Source organism: Lampetra planeri, chromosome 62, assembly GCF_965212315.1.
Source record: "Lampetra planeri chromosome 62, kcLamPlan1.2.h2, whole genome shotgun sequence".
Taxonomy (NCBI): domain Eukaryota; kingdom Metazoa; phylum Chordata; class Hyperoartia; order Petromyzontiformes; family Petromyzontidae; genus Lampetra; species Lampetra planeri.
The window spans coordinates 1,023,609-1,032,185 of NC_136168.1; positions in this window are offsets into that span (position 1 = coordinate 1,023,609).

Here is an 8,577-nt window from a genome sequence, read left to right on the forward strand (position 1 = left end):
TGGCCTGATCTCAGCTAGCTGATGAAAGTTGCAAGCAATAATTGCATCATCGCTTGCAGTTGGGGTTGGCATCCTCCCTCCCTACCCCTGATGCCGAGGGGAAATGTACGAGATTTAGGACTGTAGCTCAAGCAGCTGAAATGGCTGCTTTGGGCACATGGTCCAAACCTCTCCAGAAACCCTGGCTGACAGAGGAGGTGTTCTGGCTGTTTGAGAAAAAGCGACAGTCCTACTCCCACCATATACAGCATCCCAGATCAGAGAATGAGGAGGCTTTCCGCAGCCTTCGCTTGGAGGTTCGGAGAGCCATGCAGTGTTGCAAGGATGGGTGGTGGTCGCAGGTTGCTGAGGAGATGGAGTTTGTCTTTGTAGCCCGCGATCACAAAACACTCTTTAACTCCATCATAAAAAGTAACTTGCAGTGCCACACCAATTACCATCATTAGGGGAAAGAAAGATGATCTGATCTACAACCCCCAAGAACAGGTTTGTAGATTTACTGAGCATTTCTGAGGTCTTGGGGAAGGGGACATCTCTCAGCCTGGAAAACAAAATGGGGCAAATTGGGGATGACCGTGCTGAGGCTGCGGTGCCTCAAATATTGGAAGTAGTCACCCGCTGTGTCTGGCTGATGTGCCATCTGTTGAAGAAGTACATAAGGTGATCCAGAGTGTGAGACCAGGAAAAGCACTGGGCAGAGATGATCTCCCAAGCGAAATGCTGAGGGAGGGAGGTTTATGCACAGACTGCCCTATATGACATCATAATAACAGTCTGGACCACTGGACGGCTTCTGCATAATTGGGAGGATGCCCTGGTGGTCCCCCTCTTTAAAAAGGAGGACCGCACAGACTATAACAACTACAGGGACATCTCTTTCCTCAGTGTGCCGAGAAAGGTCCTGGCAAGGATTATTCAACATCGCCTTGCCAGGCACTCTGAGGAGAGGCTTGCAGAGCCCCATATGGTTTCAGGAAAGGGTGGTCCTGCACAGATGCCATATTTTCTGTCCATCTGCTACAGCAGAGGTGTAGGGAATTCCAACCGGACCTACATCTCTGCTTTATTGACCTGGTCAAGGCCCGGGTAATACTACGTTGCTGGGAGTCAGAGCCATTATCTGTTCACCTTGGGGTGTGACAGGGATGTCCTCTGGCTCCCACATTATTTAATATATATTTCGACCACATCATTCATGAAGCCTTTGATGGCTGTACCGGAGGAATTTCAATATGGTACAGATACAATGGCAGACTGATCGATACCCGGGTGTGGCCAACCATGTCATGTATGCCAATGATCTGGTGATTGCTGCTCAATCAAAGGAGGAGTTGGAGGCGCTGCTGCTGAACCTGGAGCATGCCACTAAGAGATGGGCCTTACCATCAGCCCCATCTAAACTAAGCACCTGCCTGGGTATTATGGTGAATAAAACACTCCTACACCACTACTCCCAATTGGTGATGTGACAGTTGTGGAGAGAGTAGAGAGTTTACATATCTAGGCAGTGTGCTCATGACCAGCTCTGGTTTGACAGCAGAATTCTCACTCCGAATCAGCCGAGCAGCATTATCTTTTCATCGGATGTGTAACGCTGTGTGGAAGATACTTGATCTGTCGCTCCACATTAAGATTCAGGTCTTCTCGGCCACGGCCAAACCCTTCCCTTCTCTATGCTTGCGAACCGTGGACCCTCCTAATGGAAGATCTTCGCTGGTTAAAAACATGTAGGCTGGCCTGCCTATGGTCCATCCTGGGTTTAACCAGGCTGGATTGTGTGAGGAGCTCACAAATCCTTGAAAGATCTGGACAAAGTCCCATCGGCGAGCTCCTCTGGCAGGCAAGGCTGCATTGGCTGGGTCATGTAGCCCGCATGCCCGGCCACCGCATGCCTAACCAGCTTTTGTTTGGCCGCATAAAGGGGGCTAAATGGGCGCGGCATGGGCTAGATAAGAGATGGAGTGATGTGGTACAGGAAGATGTGGATCTGAGTGGACTTGCCGATGACTGGTACCAGTGGTGTCAAGGTCGGCTTCTGTGGAGGAGGCTCGTGTAGGACGCTACTTGGCTTTTGGAGGCAGTCGCCCTCCAGCAACAACGGATGGCAGAAGAGCGACGATCGTAACAACTAGCGGAGTGCCGGGTAGCTAAATCACAGAAATTTGGCACAGTAGGGGGCACAAGTTGTGGATCAGCCAGTCATATCAGTCAGGCAACCCATGGCACCTGGGTCTGCCCCATGACCTACTGGCAGCGGGCGTTTGAAACTTCACATGGCCTTAACGTGCACAAGCGCCATGGTGACGTCACCACCACTTATTGGCAAATTGCGGTTGTTGTTGTCATCGGGAGCGGTGGTATAGCAGTTAGCGCGCTGTGCTACGAACCTGACAACCCAGGTTCAATCCCCATTCACGGCCAACACCAGTCACGATTATCTGAACCGGTCCTGGGCCTCCCCTAGATCGACTCAGCCTCAAACGAGTACCTAGTGTGGTGTAAATGTATCCATTAGGGAGACAAAGCAGCTGGGCGTAATGCTGGCCACCCACCGCCTCGTGTGCTGTGTCGGCCTTTATAGGTGCTATTTGCTAACAGCCCACCACCCCACCACCCCTCAACCCCAACTCCATGCCCCACACTGCCGGTGATTGTATCGCGGCGCGACCGGGCTTTAATGTTTAATGCGAGCGTGGATTTATGTGGTCGGCATGGTGGGGCCACGCAGTCGCAGCTGCTGTGGCGGCGGTGGTGGCGGTGGTGGCCTTCAGCTTCGGCAGGCCATGAACGTCGTCGAGTTGTCACGGTTTGAACCAAGCGGGCCGCCATGACTATTTACTGAGGGTGGAATAATTATAAATTCTGATACTACTACCACGCGCAGTCTGCTACACATTGAAGATCCCTTAGCGTAGCTAGAGGACACAATCTCCAGACATACCAACCCTACTTGCACATATGTATGTATGTATGTTGAACTTCTTTCGCACCGTACTTAGCCAACTGCGCTAATCGGAAGAGCAGTGTATGTATGTGTGTATGTTGAACTTCTTTCGCACCATATGTAGCCAACCTCGCTAGTCGGTGGTGTGGTGTATGTATGTTGAATTTCCTTCATACCGTATGTAGCCAAACGCGCTTATCAGAGGTGCGGTCTATGTATGTATGTTGAACTTCTTTTCCACCATACGTAGCCAACCACGCTAATCGGAGGTGCGGTCTTTGTATGTGTAGTGTTGTGGATTCAGGAGACGCCGGAGACAGTTCTTGGAGGCAACACTATTTATTACACCACACTCGGCAGTACAGTCCCAGAACACTCTAACTCCACTGTCTGGGGAGGTACTGCCTCCGGGCTAACTTGCCCGAACACAGGACTACACTCAGGGACCTCCGGCTATGGGTGCCTAGGGGGAGGCTGTTCTAACTCGCCCTAGCCAGGGTGCGAGTTCCGACCTCTGAGACACTCGACCCGGCCCTTACAAGGACGTCGGGCCAAGGGTTCCCAGGGTCGCACCACTGAGCCGCACAGAGTCCCGGCCCTGATAAGGACAGCGGGGCTAGGGGTCTCAGGGTCCTATCTAGCTGGTCTTCGGCTTCAGTCTTTAACTGGTCCCGGTCGGCTGGGGAGGTGCCCTTTTATGCCCCTTGCCCATCGAGGGGTGGGGTTGCGTGGGATCCTAGATCCTCCACAGCCCCCAGCAGCCCCTCCCCTCTTGGGCTGGTACTGCAGCCCCTCCCCTGGCGGTACGAGGTACCGCCTGCAGATGGGCCCCGTCTACCACTGCCGGTAAGTGCGGCCCATCTACGGCACTACATATGTATGTTGAACTTCTGCACGCACGCAGTACCCACCGTGGAGGCCACACCTCCCGCAGGGGCGACTCCAGGGACACACGCATGCGTTCGTCTGCCTACCTAAGGGAGCCCCTCCCTCCTCCTGCAAGCACGAGATGGAAAGCACGGGCTGTATTCAAATCCAGCGAAAACACACATTTTCCGTGAAACATGATGACAAGCATGGCGAGATGCAAGAACCCAGCGCCGATGCGGTGGTAGCGCTATACCACAGCCGTGACTTGCGAGCTGCAACTGCACGTGTTGGTTGTTTGCATGTGCGCCAACAAAACCGCCTTTTTTACACTTTCAATTAGCCCCTATATCGTTTCCCAGATGTCATCTGAAAGTTGCAGGGTGGGTGGGTTGTCCTGGTCACCGCCGAATCTCGGGAACTCGCAAAGCATGTTCGGCGTTAATTTTATTTAGAGACGCGCAGTAGTCGCGCCGTTGCTTTGTAAAGATATTGTTACTCACCGCAGAAAACCATAGCAACACAACCACCGCCACTCTATGACAGCTGGGGCCAGACTGCGTAGCACGCCCTCCTGCATGGCCTTATGAGAACCTCGGTACCGACAAAGTTACTGTATTTAAGATTTTCTTCCAGTTCCTTTTCGAAGATGTACGTGTACATCATTGGAATGGAATCAGAATAAAAACTGATAAAGTATGCGTACGTCATCGGAACATGGGAAGGGTTTAATTTGACGTGAGCATCGTATACCGTCCGTTGTCTTGGAGAAATTTGACCACAAGGGATCAATTCCATCTCGGAACTGGAGGTGTTCTCAGCCAACAGAAAAGGAAACAAACCCATGGTGAAATGTCTCACAATGGTCTACATCTGTATAACGGCGTCGTGCGAGGATCACCGTTGGCTAAAAATGTAACCCGATGTCCCACACTGGTCACCGAAGCTTCTGAATGTTTGAGCTCGGATGTCTACAACACAGACGGCTCGATGTCACCTGTAATCATGGCCTAGACAGAGGATTGAAAACTCCCATCATTTGCAAGAGGTTGAACAATTTGTGTGTTCATGGGCATCACGGCCCAAATCCCACGCGTAAAATAAAAAATATGTATAGTTAGGTACATTATAGTAAAAAAACGACGTTATATTACTCCACAACTAACTGAAAGGCCTCCACAAGCTCCCTCACAAAAAGGGAATGCATCTGGACAAACGGATCCCCAGGTTAAAGTCGCTGAAGTGAATTGAGGTTCATCGCACGAAACCAGAACAAAGCTGGGCCGTGGAGTTCACAAGGGGTCACAAAAAACCTCATCATCGTGAAAGTTCCAACGACACACAATGGTGTCCTCCTGGCTTCCATCTCTCCACCCTGAAGCTTCTGGGCAACAACCATCCTCTGAACCGCATCCACTGCACAACGCCATGGAAGCAGCAGCTTGTAGAACTTCTGTCGTGCACCGTATATATCCAACTGTGCTACACCACTGGTGGTGGGTGACTCGCCTGATGATGATGCAAAGCATGTTCGGCCGCCAAGGCCCACTCCCTGCCGTCCTACCTCCTCGAGCCGCTCGCAGCATCCGTGTGATGCCAGCGAGTACTGCAACGAGGCAGTGATAGGTAAAGTTTTCTCTCGTCCTTCTCCCTCCGACTCTCACAGCATCCGTGCGATGCCGTGAGTACAGCTTCGAGGTATGTGGTAGGACGTGTGAGTGACTGGGCACTTAGGCATCAGTAGGCTAGGCTCTTCTTGCAACATATTCCCCCAGGTATTGTATATTTGCGCCGCGAATAAAAGTGAGCACAGAGCCTCGATGTGGTGTCTCTGATTTATGTGTGGAGCGGCTGCGTGGGCGGACACGTGGCGAGAGTGAGGGCCGAGCCGTAGCACGAGTGCGCCTTGAAGTAATCGCTCGCAGGTGTGGCCACTCGTGTGCCGCTGCGGACTGCGTTAACGTTAGCTGTGGTGTGGGTGAGTGTTAGGATATAATCACCTGCAGGTGCGAGCGCGCTCACGCCTCTGCGTTAGCTGTGGTGTACGCGGGCGTGTGTGGGTTAACTCCGTGCGGCTGTAAGCCAGAAGAATGTCCCTCAGAGAGGGCGCTAGCGCGGGGGGCCCCCATCATGCGGTCGGCGGGGGACCGGCGGGAGCCGACCGACACGGTAGAGGAGGGAATGGAAGGGGCGGACGTCGCGCCCCACCTGCCCGGCGAGGGTGGTGGGGTGGACGTCGGCCCCCACAATCGTTCATTGAAACAATGGGAGACCCTATGGAAGGGCGGATCGTTTAATCGAAAAATTGTTAATCGATGGCATCGTAAACTGAGGGACCAGTGTCCTGCTATTTAAGAGAGAGGAGTGAATGTGTTTTGTCACCAGAAATGTGGGGTCAGGGAGGGGTGCTGCGGTGGTCCACGGAAATGTTTTGGCATCCACTGTCTCTGTGGGAGGTGTTGTGTCTGTGTTGTGTCTCTGTGGGGAGGTGTTGTGTCTGTGTTGTGTCTCTGTGTTGTGTCTCTGTGGGGTGGTGTTGTGTCTCTGTGGGTGGTGTTGTGTCTCTGTGGGGTGGTGTTGTGTCTCTGTGGGGTGGTGTTGTGTCTCTGTGGGGAGGTGTTGTGTCTCTGTGGGGTGGTGTTGTGTCTCTGTGGGGAGGTGGTGTCTCTGGGGAGGTGTTGTCTCTGTGTTGTGTCTCTGTGGGGTGGTGTTGTGTCTCTGTGGGGTGGTGTTGTGTCTCTGTGGGGAGGTGTTGTGTCTCTGTGGGGTGGTGTTGTGTCTCTGTGGGGAGGTGGTGTCTCTGTGGGGAGGTGTTGTCTCTGTGTTGTGTCTCTGTGGGGTGGTGTTGCGTCTCTGTGGGGTGGTGTTGCGTCTCTGTGGGGAGGTGTTGTGTCTCTGTGGGGTGGTGTTGCGTGTCTGTGGGGTGGTGTTGCGTCTCTGTGGGGTGGTGTTGTGTCTCTGTGGGGTGGTGTTGTGTCTCTGTGGGGTGGTGTTGTGTCTGTGGGAGGTGTTGTGTCTCTGTGGGGAGGTGTTGTGTCTCTGTGGGGACATGTTGTGTCTCTGTGGGGACATGTTGTGTCTCTGTGGGGAGGTGTTGTGTCTCTGTGGGGAGGTGTTGTGTCTCTGTGGGGTGGTGTTGTGTCTGTGGGGAGGTGTTGTGTCTCTGTGGGGAGGTGTTGTGTCTCTGTGGGGTGGTGTTGTGTCTCTGTGGAGAGGTGTTGTGTCTGTCTCTGTGGGAGGTGTTGTGTCTCTGTGGGGAGGTGTTGTGTCTCTGTGGGGTGGTGTTGTGTCTCTGTGGGGAGGTGGTGTCTCTGTGGGGAGGTGTTGTCTCTGTGTTGTGTCTCTGTGGGGTGGTGTTGTGTCTCTGTGGGGTGGTGTTGTGTCTCTGTGGGGAGGTGTTGTGTCTCTGTGGGGTGGTGTTGTGTCTCTGTGGGGAGGTGGTGTCTCTGTGGGGAGGTGTTGTCTCTGTGTTGTGTCTCTGTGGGGTGGTGTTGCGTCTCTGTGGGGTGGTGTTGCGTCTCTGTGGGGAGGTGTTGTGTCTCTGTGGGGTGGTGTTGCGTGTCTGTGGGGTGGTGTTGCGTCTCTGTGGGGTGGTGTTGTGTCTCTGTGGGGTGGTGTTGTGTCTCTGTGGGGTGGTGTTGTGTCTGTGGGAGGTGTTGTGTCTCTGTGGGGAGGTGTTGTGTCTCTGTGGGGACATGTTGTGTCTCTGTGGGGACATGTTGTGTCTCTGTGGGGAGGTGTTGTGTCTCTGTGGGGAGGTGTTGTGTCTCTGTGGGGTGGTGTTGTGTCTGTGGGGAGGTGTTGTGTCTCTGTGGGGAGGTGTTGTGTCTCTGTGGGGTGGTGTTGTGTCTCTGTGGAGAGGTGTTGTGTCTGTCTCTGTGGGAGGTGTTGTGTCTCTGTGGGGATGTGTTGTGTCTCTGTGGGGTGGTGTTGTGTCTCTGTGGGGAGGTGCTGTGTCTTTGTGGGGAGGTGTTGCGTCTCTGTCGGGAGGTGTTGTGTCTCTGTGGGGTGGTGTTGTGTCTCTGTAGGGTGGTGTTGTGTCTCTGGGGGGTGGTGTTGTGTCTCTGTGGGGTGGTGTTGTGTCTCTGTGGGGAGGTGTTGTGTCTCTGGGGGGTGGTGTTGTGTCTCTGTGGGGTAGTGTTGTGTCTCTGTGGGGAGGTGTTGTGTCTCTGTGGGGAGGTGTTGTGTCTCTGTGGGGAGGTGTTGTGTCTCTGTGGGGAGGTGTTGTGTCTCTGTGGGGAGGTGTTGTGTCTCTGTGGGGTGGTGTTGTGTCTCTGTGGGGTGGTGTTGTGTCTCTGTGGGGAGGTGTTGTGTCTCTGTGGAGAGGTGTTGTGTCTCTGTGGGGTGGTGTTGTGTCTCTGGGGGGTGGTGTTGTGTCTGTGGGGAGGTGTTGTGTCTCTGTGGGGAGGTGTTGTGTCTCTGTGGAGGTGCTGTCTGTGGGGGTATGCTATGAAAGACTTAGCATAGCATGTTGTTACGAGCGCTATGGCTTGAAATTTCAGAAACGCATTGCTAAATAGGAAATGTGCGTGATCGTATTCTCCGATGCCTGTTACATATTTCGAGTTTGCATGTCTCTCGCTCTCTCTCCCTATGGTCGTGGATTTTTCTCCGGGTCCTCCAGTTTTTCCCTCATTTCGAACCAACGTGCATTCAAGGGTATTTGGCTACTGCTAGAAATTTCCACATGAGGATGAGCCACTTCGTTGAGCTATCACTTATGATGCCAGGTCGCTTCTAAAAAAGAGCAATATAGCAACTCAGTA